This window comes from Tupaia chinensis, unplaced genomic scaffold (assembly GCF_000334495.1).
Source record: "Tupaia chinensis unplaced genomic scaffold, TupChi_1.0 Scaffold138910_1, whole genome shotgun sequence".
NCBI lineage: Eukaryota > Metazoa > Chordata > Mammalia > Scandentia > Tupaiidae > Tupaia > Tupaia belangeri.
This window is the reverse complement of record NW_006198801.1, coordinates 494992-506335: the sequence shown is the minus strand read 5'-3', so window position 1 is coordinate 506335 and position 11344 is coordinate 494992. Positions and strand designations below refer to the sequence as shown.

General features: G+C 43.1%; 2 protein-coding genes across 4 annotated transcripts in view; one reads left to right on the top strand and one right to left on the bottom strand.

Annotated features, from left to right (window-relative positions):
* Positions 1-5555, bottom strand: part of ZFP30 (ZFP30 zinc finger protein) — a 25377-nt gene extending 19822 nt beyond the window's left edge. For 2 of the 3 annotated variants that reach the window (XM_006161711.3, XM_006161713.3), the window contains exon 1: positions 5430-5555. The gene's annotated coding sequence lies outside the window, so the exon portion shown is untranslated. Of the gene's footprint in view, positions 1-3174; positions 3253-5429 lie in introns of all 3 variants that reach the window. The other variant, XM_006161712.3, reaches the window with a different exon arrangement.
* Positions 1-11344, top strand: part of LOC102470672 (zinc finger protein 208) — a 223993-nt gene that overhangs the window by 112133 nt on the left and 100516 nt on the right.

The window sequence follows — 11344 nt, the reverse complement described above, 5'->3', positions numbered from 1 at the left end:
TAAAAATAATTATTTTATTTAACTTTATTTATTTATTTTAATTTGACCAGATAGGGACAGAGAGAGGGGAGAGAGAGAGAGAGAGAGAGAGAAAAAACAAGCCACCAGGAGGTCTGGGACTCAAACCACGGTTGGCCATGTGGGAGTCCAGCACCCTTAACCACCACGCCACCTGCCAGTCCCAACAAAATAACTCTTTAAAAAAATAATAATTTGCATTTTAAAAAGTTCCCAGGTTATACTGATTCTACTGGTCCAGATGCCACATTCTAAGAACCACCAGAATGCCTAGCAGCTTTTATTACAGCAAACCTGCAGTTATACACTGAGAACCTTTCCCCTGGGCTTAACTAACATGCTCAGAATCTTTAGAACTCACTGCTTGGGACCAGCAGTTGTTGTAATGGCTATGTCACTGGACTCCCATGTAGTTGACCGCAGTTTGAGTCCGGGACCCGGTGGCTTAAACTCACGCCAAGTGCGTGTGCGTGCCCAAGATCCCAAGAAGAGAATGAAGGAGAAAGGACTGTGGTGTGGCCATCCCTCCAGGGATGTGAATTCTTACTTTCTGTCTCTCTGTCTCTCTCTTTATTTTTTTAAGTCTTTTTTTTTAATTCCAGTGATTTTTTAAAAGAATTATTTATTTATTATTGTTTTTTTCACATGAGTTTTGCCAGAGAAAGGGGGGGGTTGAGAAAGCAAGCCACCAGGTCTGGGACTCGAAGCATGGTTGGCCATGTGTGAATTCCAACGCTCTAACGACCACGCCACCTGCTGACCCCTCTCTCTGTCTTTCTGGTGAGCGCATGTGCCCTATAACAAAAACCACTCCAAAAAAAGAAGAAAAAAAAAACCTCACTGCTCACTATATTCCTGTTTAGGATCATCAGTATTGCTTGTATAATCTCAATTATTATCCAGACTTTTTGGTATCTGGACTAAGAAAATGAATTTGCGAAACCTGAGCATAAATTATTTTCTAGAATGGAGAATGGAGAAATAACCCATCAACTTGTTAAAACCCACAAATAAGTTATGAGACATATATTGAAGATAATCTACAAAGAAATCCATAAAAATGGAATAACAAGATAATCACTAAATCCTGTTTTAGAAAACCGTTAAGGAATGGAAAATACTTCAGATATACTGAAAGAAACAAAAAGTTTACAAAACAACATATGATCAGATTTGAAAATAATTAAAGTAAAACAAGCATCAATAGATGAGGAAAAAACTTAAAATTTTAATTATGAAATTTTGGGAACCAGCAGTTAGCGTAATGGCTATGTCGCTGGACTCCCACGTAGTCGACCGCAGTTCGCATCTCGGACCCGGTGGCTTAAAACTCACGCTGGGCTCATGTGCGTGCGTGCCCAAGATCCCGAGAGGAGAATGGAGGAGAAGGGATTGCAGTGTGACCATCCCCTCTGGGGTGATTTCTCACTTTCTGTCTCTATGTCTCTCTCTGTCTGTCTGACGAACGTACGCGCCCTATAGTGAAAAAAACTCTCAAAAAAATTTTTAATTATGAAATTTTAAAATGAATTTAAAAATTAAATTGAAATCTCCTAATTTAACTGAACTCTCTATAATCTTAAGAAATGTAGGGCCAGGCCAGCAGGTGGTGTGGTGGTGAAGATGCCAGACTAGTGCCACTAAACATGGCTGACTACCGTTGAGTCCTGGACCTGGCCATATGCTTTCTCACTTTCCCTCTCTCTCTTTCTCTGTCTCTTTTGGGGGTTGCATATGCCCTGTAGTAAGTTGTTTATTTATTATTTTTTTTGAAGAGGTTTTTGCTATAGAGAGTGTGCGCTCACCAGACAGAGAGAGACAGAGAGACAGAAAGTGAGAAATCACCCCCCAGGAGGGATGGCCACACCGCAATCCCTTCTCTTCCATTCTTCTCTCGGGATCCTGGGCACGCATGCACATGCGCCCGGCGTGAGTTTAAGCCACCGGGTCCAGGACTCGAACTGCGGTCGACTAAGTGGGAGTCCAGCAACATAGCCATTACACTGACTGCTGGTCCCGCCCTGTAGTAAGCTTTTAAAATAAATAAACAAATTAATTAATTAAAAAAAATCTTCTTGGGACCAGCAGATGGCACGATGGTTACATCACTGGACTCCCATGTAGTTGACTGCAGTTTGAGTGCTGGACCTACTGGCTTAAAACATGCTGGGTGTGTGTGCATATGTGCCCAAAATCCCAAAAGGAGAATGGAGGAGAAGGGATTACAGCATGGCCACACCCCCTGGAGAGGTGATTTCTTGCTTTCTGTCTCTCTGTCTCTGTCTTCCCAGCAAGTGCATGTGCCCTATAGCAAAAATCTCTCTTAAAAAAAATAATAATAATTCCTATGAGTTCCTGAATATTGTATCTCATCAACAACCCAAGATCCTTCTGTGAAAGATCACACTCCTGGTTCATGGTATTTCCAAAGTCAGTAAGAGAAGTAAGAGATACTACGCACAGCCAACAAAAACACGTTTTTATTTCACAGTAATTCAAGTTTATTCCTCCTTAGCTCCAACCAATAACCAATTATCAAGCACTTGCAATTTGGTATTTAAATTACTACAAAATGTGGCCAGCAGATGGTGTGGTGATTAAGGCGCTAAACACTCCTACATGGCTGACCACAGTTCAAGTCCTGGACCTGGTGGCTTGCTTTCTCACTTTCCTTCTTTCTCTCTGTCTCTCTTTGGTCAAATTAAAATAAATGGCTCCTTTTTTGGGGGGAGAGGTTTTTGCTATAGGGCGTGTGCACTTGCCAGACAGAAAGCAAGAAATCACCCCCATCCCCAGGGGGCATGGCCACACCGCAATCCCTTCTCCTCCATTTTCCTTTCTGGATGTTGGGCACTCATGCACACGTGCCCAGCGTGGGTTTAAACCACCAGGTCTGGGACTTGAACTGCAGTCAACTACATGGGAGTCCAGCGACACAGTCATTACACTAACTGCTGGTCCCCAAATTAAAATAAATGAATAAGTAAAATTAAATAAATAATTCCCTAAAAATCACTATAAAAGATCTTTTTTTAAGTTTATTTATTTCTTCCATAACAGAAAGAAATGAACAGGCACCGCAGCAGTACCCACACACTGTGATCCACCTCCAGTCTCAGCCAGCCTGGATCATGGCCATGTGCCCTGGGTACTCACCGGGGTATGGGAATGTCAACCCAGGGCCTTTCCCATGTGGGTCCAGTTAGGGTGCTGCTGTGCCACTCCTGGGCCCCACTAAAAAAAATCGTATAAACCTTTATCATAGTATTCAAAATCCATATATAACTTACTGCTTGAAGATTCTTTTTCATAACAATAAATATGTCTCAATATTATATAGTTTTTTCTTATGACTAACAATAAACATAATTTTTCTATTGTAGAACATTCTACTGTATAGATGAAGTGTGATTTAACCATTCTCATATTGCTGGATACTAATTTTGTAAAAGAATATCCCCAAAGTCATATGCAGTTATTTTAGACTCTGATGCAAGACCAGCGATCAATTTTGTTGGGCCTTAAACAACTTTGATAATATCATGAAAAGATAGACTTTCTCTCCCCCTAATAAAACAGCCATTTACAAATATATACAATTCTGCATATAATCTTAAGAGAGTTCTGTTAACCTGAAAGCCCATAAAGAGTCCAAAGACTAGAGCCAGCAAGTGACATGATTGTCAAGGCACTGGACTCTTATGCAGTGGACCACAGTTCTAGTTCTGGGCTTGGTGGCTTAAAAATCACACCAGGTGCATGAGTAGGTATGACCAAAGTCCCAGGAAGAGAATGGAGGAAAAGGGACAGTGGTGTGGCCATTCCTCCCAGAAGGATAACTCAGCAAGTACCCTATAGCAAAAACAAAACAAATAAACAACTTTGAAAAAACAAAAGCCTAAAGACTTCATATTATTAATCCCTGCTCTGGTCCACTTGACCATCTGGCTCATTTTCTTGTTTACAGGCATCCATCTAATCAACCTCACATTTTTCATTGCCCCTGGGAATACTGAAAGTTGACAGGGGATGACTAAGCATCATCATTTAATAGCAATAGCTAGTGTTAATTGAGTACTATGTGCCAGGCACTCTTAAATAAGAGATTTACAGATATTAATTCATGTCATCTTCAAAACAAATCCGCGAATTATATCCCATTACATATGAGGAAACTGGCACAGAGAGACTGCCCAACCTGACACAGAATTTAAGCTGCAGCAAGGATTCAAATCCTTTTAATCCAGTTCAAAATTCTCAATCACTTCACTACATTATGCTTCTCCTAGTCTATCCAAAGATAGACCCAAATAAAGTCATATGGCCAAACCTTAAATCACATATAGTAGCAAAAATTTCCAGTAATGGATTCCTTAGAAAAAAATCCACTCCTACCCCAGAATCATTAGACATCTCAAAACCAAAAATTACTCCTTAACAAATTAGTTAAAAACAAAGTATGAACATTAACTTACTCCAGTAGAGCTATTTCCATAACATCAGAATCCTTACAGTGCTCACAGAGTATCTGAATGTACCGTATAACACACAATTAATTAATTTAGAACTGCATGAAGTGGGCACTAGAAAGGAGAATTTATTTATTACTTCCCCTGCCATTAGGAAGGGGAATCCTAAGGCCCAAATCAAAGAATAGACCATTCTTAAGCAGGATCTGTCAAGGGTAGGAAACTGAATGATCCTGTATCCTAAAAACCAAATGCATATTTCACAGAAACAAAGCAGCAGCACAAACTCACACGGAAGCTGGCTTTTACAGCAGCACCAACGTGTTTCACCTTCTCAAGCGTCTACCCTGGAGACTGGAAGGGCCAGGTAAACAAGGTTCATGACAGCACAGGCTTGCCTTTTTTGACTCAGTCAGAACCCACCCTCCGAGCTTCCCCAGCCCTAGTTATCTCCCACCTGCATGCAAATGCTGGAGACTAGAGAAGGTCCGCAGTCGCCGGTGGTGGATGGGTTTGCTGCTCTCGGTACCATTTCAGACACTTGGACTGCCCACGCCAACTCCACCCCCGAACCTGGGCAGCTCACAGCGTCTTCCTAGGAACTGTCCAGCGAGTCCTCTCAAGCCCCAGAGACACGCCCCAAATCTAGGTCCCGGCGTTTTGCCGGGGACCGTCATTCAGGAGGCTTCACCTCCCACTTGCCTCTTGGGCCTTTCTTTTCTCTACAGCCAAGACCAGGGGGCTGAAGCGAGACGGAGGTGGCGGGGCTCGCGGTCTCGCCTTGCAAACTAGGCCGCACCCTCCAACTGGGCCCGCACCGTTACTGCCGCTCGAGCCTCGAGGCCTCAGCACCACAGAACCTCTGGGAAACGCACAGCTGCCTGAGGTCCGGGCACCCTTCCCGCACCCCCACTCTGGGTCTCAAAAGTGGGCCTGTCCCACCTTGGTCTGCCCTGAAAAGCAGCGGTCACACTCGTGTCTGGCGGCTCACCGCTCTCAGGCCTCTACCCCCTCTGCTGACCGCCCAGCCCCGGCGTCTGCGGCGCCAAGATTCCAGTGCCCCTTTTGGCCGCAAGTGCGCAGGCGCGTAGGGAGGCTGGATGCTGGAAGGACGGTGTCCCGAGCCTCAGACCTGTGGGTTGAACTCGTGAATGGCCGATGCTACTGGGAGTAATCTGGGCCTGCCCTCCTGTGGTAACTGTAGTCCCAAACCAGAAGTCTTTTTCATTAGAAAGTGAGGAGGCAAGCTGTCAGGTCCGGGACTAGAACCACAGTCCACTATTTGGGAGTCCAGCAACATAACCACCACACCATCTGCTAGTCCCATCTTTGGTATTATAATCCTATAGCCATAGAATTATACTTAACCCTTGTTGAGGATTTTTTTGGTTTTGGATCTTTAATGCGGATATATATATATATATATATATATATACACACACAAATATGTATATATTTATATATATATGTATGTAAATATATATACTTAAATGTGTATGTGTGTGTATATATTAAATTGATTCCATTTTATCTCTGTCTGACCTATTAGCTCTTTTTTTTTTTGGAGAGGTTTTAGCTATAGGGCATGTGTGCTTGCTTGCCAGAAACACAGAGGGATCTTGGGCACGTGAGTTTAAGCCACCGGGTCCAGGACTCCGACCGGTCTAATACCCCATTTTATTATATGATAGTTACCTTTAGTACAGTCTATCTTCAATGGTAGTATGTCTAACAATATAATTCCATTTCCCTTCTCCTGTCCCTTGTGCTGTTACCACTTCACTTTTTGTTTCAGCATATGTTTCATACTATATTTTAATTTTTGTCTAAATAACCAATTTTTTAAAAATCAAAAATAAGAAAAAAGGCGTATATATTTATTCATATACTTACCATTTTTGATTTTAAGCATATACTATGTGATGTGCACTGTGCTAGATGTTTTGATCTTAGAGCATTTAATTTTTTTTTTTTAGAGAGATTTTCACTGTAGGGCGCGTGCGCTCGCCAGACAGACAGAGAGAGACATAGAGACAGAAAGTGAGAAATCACCCCCCAGGGGGGATGGTCACGCCGTAATCCCTTCTCCTCCATTCTCCTCTCAGGATCTTGGGCACACACGCACACGCGCCCGGCGTGAGTTTTAAGCCACCGGGTCCAGGACACGAACCGCGGTCGACTACGTGGGAGTCCAGCGACATAGCCATTATGCTAACTGCTGGTTCCCCCTAATTTTTTTTTTTAGAGATTTTTACTATACGACAGTGCATGTGCTCAATGGAGACATAGAGATAGAAAATGAGAAATCACCCCCAGGAAGGATGGTCACACCACATTCCTGTCTCCTCCATTCTCCTTTTGGGATTTTGGGCACGGGAGCACATGTGGTGGTCTGAGTTTTAAGCTGCTGTGTTTGGAACTGGAACCGTCAACTACATGGGAGTTCAGCAATGTAACCACTATCCCATCTACTGGTCCCAATGCATTGTGTCTTTAAAGTCACCTCATAAAATAAGCACTTGGATGAGCCCCTACTTCATAGACTAGGTGAGTAGGGTTCACTTTTAGGCAATTGATAACTTGCCTAAAGCTACATGACCACTAAGTATTAGAGCCTGAATTTAAACTCATCTGTCAAAATCCAAAATCCATGGCTTTTCTATTCTACCAGATATTGTTTCTAGGCTGTTTCAAGCTATCTAACCTTAGACAAGTCATTAGACTTTTCTGAGCCTCATTTTTTTTCCAGTGCAGATTAAGAATAAAACTGGGATTAAGGGAGAGTGTGTGGGTACAACACATCTGTTTCGCTCACATGTGTGGGAGGTGGGGCCCTCCTATGCTTCCAGACCACCAAGGTTTGCATCAACCCTATAGAGTTCAACCCAGGTTTTGTGACACTTTATTATACCCAAAGTAGAGTGAGTGGTGCATCTGGAGGCAGCAGTTGAGGTGCCTGAGCTGCCCAAGGTGCTGATTAAGGGTTATGAGCGTGACAAGAACTTTCTGAGGAAGATGCACCACATGCTGCTGGAGGTGAATGTGTTAGAGGGCATCCTATAGTATCCAGAGTCTGGACATCTATTCCTCATCAGTCGCAGGATCCCCAACATGCTGCTGAATGATGAGAAAACCAAAACTTAAGTATCCCAGGCACCAGTTTTTTCACTGTGTAACTGTGCATACCTTTGTTAGTGTATATATTTGTTCTGCCGTGCATATTCCCTATCCTGACCCAGTGATTCATGGAACATAGTGTTCTTGAGCTTAATAGTGTGTGTATGTATATATATATATATATACACATATATATATATACACACACATACACATTTATGTATATATATTTACATACATATATAAATATATACATATATTGGTTTCTCACTTTCCCTCTCACTGGATATATATATATATATCCACATTAAAGATTCAAAGCCAAAAAACCCTCAAAAAGGGTTAAGTATAGTTCTATGGCTATAGGATTATTAAGGAGATTTCAGGAGATTATATACATAAAGCACTCAGCCCTTTTCTCTAATTGGTTTGTCACCTGAATTAGGCATGAAAGAATCTGCCTCTGGAGCCAAAAGGTGATGTGGTAGTTAAGGTGCTGGATTCCACATGGCCAGATGTTCAGATCAAGTCCTGAACCTGGCACCTTGAAAAACACTCTGGGGGGCCGAGAGGTGGTGTAGTGGTTGAGGCACTGGGTTCCCACATGGCCAAACACAGTTTGAGTCCCAGACCTGGTGGCTTGTTTTCTCACTCTAACTCTCCCTCTCTTTCTCTCTTCAGTCAAAATAAAGAATAATAATAAATAAAATTAAATAAATAATTTTTTTACAAAAGAAAAACACTCTGGGCTGGGGCTAATAGGTGGCATGGTGATTGGGGTGCTGGACTCCCACATGGACAACTGCAGTTTGAGTACTGGAACTGGTGGCTTGTTTTCTTTCTCCCTCTTTCTGTCTCTCTCTGGTCAAATTAAAAAATAAATAAAATTGGGACCAGCAGTTAGTTAATGGCTATGTCGCTGGACTCCTATGTAGTCGACCTCGGTTTGAGTCCCGGACCCGGTGGCTTAAAACTCACACTGGGCAGTGTGCATGCATGCCCAAGATCCCGAGAGGAGAATGGAGGAAAAGGGATTGCAGTGTGGTCATCCCACCTGGGGGGTGATTTCTTGCTTTCTTTCTCTCTGTTTCTCTCTGTCTTTCTGGCGAGAGCACGTGCCCTATAGCAAAAACCTCTCAAAAAATAATAAAATAAAATTGAAGAGGTAATTCTTTTTGGAGAGGTTTTTGCCTTAGGGTATGTGTGCTCACTGGAGAGAAACAGAGACAGTGAGAGGGAAAGGGAGAAACCACCCCCCGGGGGAATGGCCATATCCACAATCCCTTCTATTCTTCTCCCAGGATTTTGCAGGCATGTACATGTGCCCAGCTTGAATTTCAAGCCATTGGGTCCAGGATTTGAAGTGTGGTTGGTCATGTAGGAGTCCAGCAATGTAACCACTATACCATCTGTTGGTCCTAAATGGGCAATTCTTAAAAAAAAAAAAAAAAATACAAAAGAGCTTTTTTTGTGAGAGCAGGCTGGGTCGAGAGGAGCATGGTTCTCTCCTCTCCCCGTCATGGCGTGTGCTCATCCACTGATATTAGTGTACCCTGAAAAGGTGAAGTCATCTGGTAAAAATGTCACTTTGCTGGAGGTGTTCAAGGCTCTCATCCAGCTAGATATTGTGAACTTTGTTCACACCACCAACTTGTGCAAAAATAACAGACAGCCCTATGCTATCAGTGAATTAGCAAGTCCTCAGACCAGTGCTGAGTCTTGGGGTACGGGGAGAGCTGTGGCTCAAATTCCCAGAGATCGAGGTGATGGGACTCACCGTTCTATCCAGGGTGCTTTTGGAAATATGTGTCAAGGAGGTTGTATGTTTGTACCAACTAAGACCTGGTGCCATTGGCACTGTAGAGTGTATTACAAAGTGAGTTCATGGAATTTTCCCTTCAAGCCTGTGAGGAAAGGTCTGTTACTATTCTCATATTATGTAAAGTAAGACTTAGAGAGGATAATTAATTTTCTATGAAAGTGGTAGCTCTTTTGGTTTGTGTGGGTCTTGAGTTACATAACATACATTTTCCAGGCTGATGCTTAAATGTAAAGTTCCCAGCTTGGAGTGCAGATTCAACCTTGGGAAATAAAGAGCCTACTTTGTCAATTGAATTTATATCTGGCTTCTTTAAATCTTGGTTATTTTGTAGCTGAAAAGGACTCTATCTATCAATAGGACAACTTCCTCATGTGAACAGCTAGGAAATTCCAGCCTAGAAGTGACAGGAATTGCCCCAGCTCACACAATCTAACAGTTTTTCTGTGCTGTGACTTTCAGGCCATTTTCCCAGCTTCTTTACCAAATAGGTGATACACTTTGGGTGGAGAAAGGAAGAATGGGATTCTAGAGCTTCTGTTTCCTCACTTGCAAAATGGAGTCTGTGGCTCAGCTCAATATATGCCGCCCCATACTAGGAATATGTGAGGTGGATGGAAGACTAGAAAGCTGAGTCCCCACAGGCAGTGATGAGAGGTAAAAGGGGCAGAGTCTCCCAGAAGCAGAGATTAATAAATTCAGGGCAGAGCTTGAAGTTCAAACCTGGAGGAGGCGTGCATAAGGAGGAGTAGGCACTAACTTGGCCGCTGGATTGAACACTGCGAGGTGCATGGGCGGGGCCTGAGCACAGGGCGGGGCCGAGGCGGAGGGCGCCCCGCCCCTTAACCGTGTGGAGTGCCCTGACTGGAGGTGGAAGCGGTTGGAGGTGGGAGCCCAGAGGCGTCATGTTGCTTTATGGAAGGGACTTCGGAAGAGGACTTCCAGAGAGGTAACCGCAGCCCTGGGAAGACTTTTGTCACTATATATAATAATGCATTTTATTGTTCTCCTGTTACAAAGACCTGTTAAAATAGACATTATTAAATATAAGCAATTGTTTTGTGTCTTTTGTTTAACTGTATAGGTTGAAGATAGCTGTTTAAGATTAACTCATGTTTTGCATTCTTGGTAAAACTTAAATAATTGGATAACATCTACTTTGGACTTTATTTTGTACATTTAAGATATTTAAAGAAAATTTTGGGGAGCCAATTTTGGCTTGCCATGATCATAACCTTTGAATATGAATTCTAATATTATAGTAAACATTGGATCTGAGAGATTACATAAGGAAAGGTTGGGTTAATCACCAGTTGTCAATGACTTAATCAATCATGCTTATATAATGACCTCTCCATAAAATCTCTAAGGATCAGGTTCAAAGAACTTCTGGGTTGCTGAACACATCCACACACCAGGATGGTATACCTCAATTTCACTGGGACAGAAGCTTCTAAGCTTGGAACCCTTTTGAACCTTGCTCTTCATCTGGCTGTTCATCAATATCCTTTAAAATATCCCTTGTAAGGGGCTGGTAGGTAGCGTGGTAGTTAAGGTGCTGAACTCTGTCCCGACCCGGGGGGACAGCCGAACGGGTTTCTTGAGTGAAGGAGTGAGAGCCGGGGCAAGCAGCGTAGTGTTACAGCATGGAGACGACAGTGTTGTCTGTTTATTGTGGGCAGCACGGTACAGCACAGAGATGACGCAGTGTCACAGCTCTTAAGGGTCGCGTCGTCTACTGTGAGCAGCACGGAGATGACGCGGTATCACAGCTCTTCAGGGTCGTCCGGAGACGATGTAGTGTTACAGCTCTTCAGGGTCTCCCAGTTCATCTGGAGACGATGCAGTGTCAGCTCTTCAGGATCTTCAGGGTCGTCTGGAGACTGTGCGGTGTTTCAGCTCTTCAGGCTCTTCAGTTGTC